The sequence below is a fragment of the Ursus americanus genome, chromosome X, assembly GCF_024610735.1.
Source record: "Ursus americanus isolate L20-20 chromosome X, mUrsAme1.1.p, whole genome shotgun sequence".
Taxonomy (NCBI): Eukaryota; Metazoa; Chordata; class Mammalia; order Carnivora; family Ursidae; genus Ursus; species Ursus americanus.
Genome location: NC_142164.1, coordinates 101563685 through 101568923, shown reverse-complemented (window position 1 = coordinate 101568923; position 5239 = coordinate 101563685). Strand labels below are relative to the sequence as shown.

Sequence of the window (5239 nt, the reverse complement as noted above, 5' to 3'; positions counted from 1 at the left end):
AGTGGATCTCGAGGCCCTCGAGAACTTCCTCCTAACCACACCGTGCGCAGTGAGGCCTTGTTGGACAACTCCTGCCTAGGGTGAGCACAGACACGGGCCCCACGTGCCGGTAGGGGTCGAGGTGCGAGGAGTTGGGGGTTACAACCAGGGGGACACGCGCCCGACTACCCCCCAGCCCCATCTCCCCTGGAAAGGGGTCCAACAGACCCTGCCCCGCTCCGCCCCTGCTCTTGGGCCTCGGAGGCCCCAACATGGCGGTTAAGCCCCAAGTCCCTTCACTTACCCCGCGGGGTCTCAGGGATGGCAGGCCTCGACCCGGGGCTGCTTGACCCTGGCTCGGTTCAGCACACGCAGAGATCCCAGGCCCACTGGTGGGAAGGAGAGGACCCTAGTGAGGATTGGGGGGACTCCATACCCCAGAACAGGGGCCACGCAGACTCCCCGCTCCTGGCCTTGGCCTCGGAGGGTCCGGGCTGGTTTCAGACGGAGGTGCTCCCTCACTTTGTGCTCTGGAGACTCGGCGAGGTAGGGGCCTTGGTCTAAGGGGATGGCAGCAGGTCAGCAGAGGGAGGTGAGGGCTACTGCCTGGGAGGGGAGGCACGGATCAGCAGGAGGATTCCTAGGGCCTCCCAGGAGTCAAACTGAGAGCCTAAGTGAGGACCACTGGGGCCCTGAACCACAGAGCCTTTATGTGTCTGCTGTAACTTTCAGACTTGGTGAATCTCCGGCACGTGGGGCTACACACACGGTCACCCTCACTTGCTCCTAATGAGTCTCCAGCACCTGCTGCCATCAGCGTAGCTTGAGTGGCCAGCCACAGGGCAAGCTCCGGGTTCTACCAGCAGTCAAGGGAGGGCCCTGAGTAAGGACTGAGGGAACCACCCACTTGAAGAGAGGGGACCAGAGAGAATATGGCCTGTCCCGTCCTGTCGACCCTTAAGATCCCAAGAAAGGAATGCCAGGCAGAGACATCCCAGCATTTCTTCTATCAGGTCTCAGGCAGGTGGGAGCTTTAATCGGCAGGTGCAGCCAGCGGTCAGAGGGAGGGAGGGTCCCAGGTCCTACACGGAGCCAAAGTGGGGCTTCTGCATCATTCCGAGGACCCCACGAACTCAGGGCAGAGAAGCCCTCCCATAAGTGTGCAGCACTAGGTGCCCCGACTTCAGGGGTGGGCTGAAGTGCTCCCTCCTTTCCTCCCCCAGGGAACCATGGAATATCAGCAGGGTGGCCTGCAGAGTGGGGGAGGGCGGCGGGGGCCCGGGCCTTGCCAACCATTAACAGGACGATCTTGAATGTGAACGGAGAGGACCCCCACCCCCCGCCAAACCCGGACACAGGGGTCTTCACGGTCACCCCAGTAACCCCCAGGCAGGGCTGTGCGGCTGGGACCCAAGGGTCACGCCACCTTCCTCCACAGGGTGCTCGGGGCCCAGGCTGACCAGGGTAACGGCAGCCCTGTGGGGTCCTAGAGCCGTGCGCGGGGCGGGGAGGGGGGGGGCTGGAGGGGCGGCCGTGTTCAAAGCCAAAGTGGCATCTCTCCACCGAAGGGGCTCACCCCACCTCACCGACCCCCCTCTCCAGGTGCCCTTGCTGCTTGCCAGCCCTGCCCAGCGTCGCCATGCCTCGGGGCAAGAGCAAGGTCCGTGCCTGGGAGAAACGCCACCAGGGCCGCGGTGAGGCTCAGAGTCTCGGGGGTGCTCCTGCTGCAGCAGCCGCAGCCGCAGCCGCAGCCGCAGCAGCAGAAGAGCCCCCCCACTCCCCCCAGCCCGCTGTGGGGGGGATGCCCCCGGGCTCCCCCGAGGAGGGTACACCCCCGCAGCCCCAGGGCGCCCGGGCCCCCGACTCTCCTGGCGAGGGCCCTGCAGGCCCGCCACGTGACCAGGGCGCCCGGGCCCCCGACTCTCCTGGCGAGGGCCCTGCAGGCCCGCCACGTGACCAGGGCGCCGGGGGCCCGGCCCCGGCCGAGCGCAAAAACCCCCTCACCCGCAAGGCCAGCGTGCTGGTGCAGTTCCTGCTGGAGAAGTACGCGGCCGGGGAGCCCGTGGCGCACGCCGCGCTGCTGAAGCTCGTCAGCAGGAAGTACCGCGAGCACTTCCCCGAGATCCTCAGGCTCACCTCGGAGCGCATGGAGCTGGTGTTCGGGCTCGAGCTCAGGGAGGCCGACGCCCGCAGCCAGACCTACGTCCTGGTCAGCAAGCTGGCCCTCCCGAGCGACGGCAGCCTGGGCGGCGGCGGCAAGGGGCCGCCCAAGACCGGCCTCCTGATGGCGCTCCTGGGCGTGATCTTCATGAAGGGCAACCGCGCCACCGAGGAGGAGGTCTGGGAGTTCCTCACCGTGCTGGGCGTCCAGGCGGGCAGGAGGCACCCGATCTTCGGCGAGCCCAGGAAGCTCATCACCGAAGACCTGGTGCGCCAGGGCTACCTGCAGTACCGCCCGGTGCCCGCCAGCGACCCTCCGCGCTACGAGTTCCTGTGGGGCCCGCGGGCCCACGAGCAGACCAGCAAGATGCAGGTGCTGCAGGTCCTGGCCAAGATCAACAACACCGTGCCCAGGTGCTTCCCGCAGCTGTACGAGGAGGCTCTGCTAGAGGAGGGGGAGCGCGCGGTGGCCCGTGGCCCTCGCCGCGTCTAGTCAGTCCGTCGGGGCGGCTGCTTTTCCCTGGGGTGGAAGAGGGCAGTCGACCTTCCAAGCGGTGCAGAGTCCTGGGGGTTGGAGGGAACAAAGCATACATCATCTTCCTATTTGTTCTAAACTGGTAGCTTCTAGCAACACATACACAGTTCTATTTATTTAGGTGTTTTCAAATGTTTGTTTCTTGTAATAGCTCATTTAGCTTTAGAATATAAACTTAAGAATGGCAGGGCTCTCATATTTATTGCTGTTTAACAACTGAGAGTTACAGTTTCGGTGGAGGAAAAAGAAAGTCACAAACCATCTATATTGTATTTGCGGTCCAAAAGCAGATAACACGGCACTGCAATAGGGATTTGAATGGAAATGTGAAAGAAGAACATAGTAGAATATTTAGAAACACAAAATGGAAAAAAAGTTAAAAAAAATAAAAGGTTTAATTCATGGTTTCCTTTTTCCTTTTAGTCTTAGTAAAAATACAAGGTACTTTAACTTACTCAGCTGAAGAATGTTTTTTGTTCCTGTGCACTGTATATTCTCTGCTATTTACTGGATTAAAAATAGATGGGAGGGAGGTATTTTTGGGGTTCATAATAATCATAAGTGCCATTCATTCAGACCCAATATTTCTTGAGTATGCCAAGTGTTTTATATAGTACATAAATTCCAACATTCCTAGAGGTTAGAACTTAGCAAACTTCATTACCGATAAATGACTTGTAAATATCTCAAGTTCACAGGAGTGGTAAGTGACCTCACTGGGCCTGGATCCCTGGTCTGGATTGATAGATCAGTGTAGAGACCCATGCTCTCTTCCTTTCTTCCCAGCCTGAGCCAGACCTTCTACCTTTTATTTCGTTTTTCTTCTCATTACTCCAAAATATATCTCCTGGGATAAACAAAACCCTGACTCAAAGCAGTTTTTTGGAATACACAGCCACAGTAATAATAATGCTGAGTAAATGAGTAGTGTGAACAGAAAAAGAAAAAAAATTATATTCGGTGACAATATGATCATCTATATATGCAATGTCAGAGAACCTGAAAAGATCAGGGGCTCTCAAAATTACCCTGCTCTGCCCTTTCTGTGTCGGAAGGAAACCTGTCAGGAGGGAAACTATGTAAGATGCTGTCTAGCTGGCGCAGAGAAGGAAGCGATCAGGGGGATTCTTCTCTGACAGCGTAACACCTGGGCAGCCCCCTCCTTTGTGCCCCAGCTCCCCCATCTCACATCTTCCTAGGGACAATGTCCCAGTGTCTGCAGGGTTTACAGTCAGGAACCTGCTCAAGTGTTTGCAGGGATGAGGATTTCTCAGCAGCCTTTAATCAAAGAGACAGAAGACAAAATGAGGACCAGGTATGAATGGGGGGCTAGACACCAACATGGCAGATTTAGGGACTGCTGGGAGACCGTGCCTTAGCGACTCTCAGACCTAGAGGGCCTCGGGTACAGCTGCAGCCTGAGCATCCCCTAGCTCATTCTTCGAGGTTCTCAGGGATGCAAGAGCCTTGGTTTAAGGGTTGTGTCCTCAGGTCAGTCGGAGGAAGGGTCCCCAGCCAGCAGGTATCATGGTGAGGACGCTGAATGAGGAAGAAGGAACTGCCCACCCCAGAACAGTCGGGGCTCCACAACACATACCGGGCTTTCTGCCTTGTGTGGCTATGGTCAGAGCTGTCTGGCTGAGGTGTCTCCTTGTTTCCTTTGGTGGGGAGCAGAGGAAGTGAGTTCGTGGGGAGGTGAGGCCCTCGGGCCTGCGCAGCAGCTCCGATTCTGCCCCAGTAGGAGATCCTCATAGGCCTTAATTGTATTTAAAGTGAGGATGATGAGTACTGGTGAGTGGACCCCCATAACAGAGGGGGCCACACAGAGACCTCAGGGAGGGGTAAGCCAGCGAACAGCAGCCTGACTTCCCCCTCTAGTGTCTCAGGAAGGTGACAACCTTGGTGTAAGGCTGGCAGACTTAGCAGAGAAAGGAGCCCCATATGCTACCCAGAGTCAAGGTCAAAGACCTGAGCAAGGACCGAGGGGCTACTAACCCCAGAAGAGCGCGGTGTCATAAAATTGTGCCTCTACTATCATCTTTCAGAAGATCCCAACAGCCCTGGACAGATAAGGGTTCATCCCGACTTCCAATTTGGAGCTTCCAGGCAGGTAATGGCCTTAGTCTGAGTATGGCCTTTTTAGGTGAGTGGAGGGTAGAAATGACCAGGTCTGGTCATGAGTCAAGATGAGGACCACGAATGAGGAGCAAGGGGGACCACTCACCCCAGAATCGAGGAGAATGCCCAGAGTCCTATCCTTGCTGTCAGACCTAGGAGGCCCAGGGCAACGCTCTCCAACTGAGGTGTCCCTCTTTCCACAGGAAGTTGTCTCACAGAGGAGAGGGCCTTTTTCTAATGGGAGCGGCCTCACTCAGTAGAGGGTGGAAAACTACTTCCTAACTGGAGTCAAGCTGATCACTCTAAAGGAGGATAAGGGGACCCCAACCAGAACAGAAGGGGCCACACAAAGCTCTGCCACTGCTGTCTTCCCTCAGGAAACCCAGGAATGGTGGCATGATGAGTCCCACTCATTTCCTTTTAGGGCCATCTCAGGGAGGTGAAGCA

The 5239-nt window shown here is 57.1% G+C and overlaps 1 pseudogene; it reads left to right on the top strand.

Annotated features, from left to right (window-relative positions):
• Window positions 1–1618: 1618 nt before the first annotated feature.
• On the top strand, window positions 1619–2632 carry LOC123796259 (melanoma-associated antigen B17 pseudogene; annotated as a pseudogene).
• The last annotated feature ends 2607 nt before the right edge of the window (window positions 2633–5239 follow it).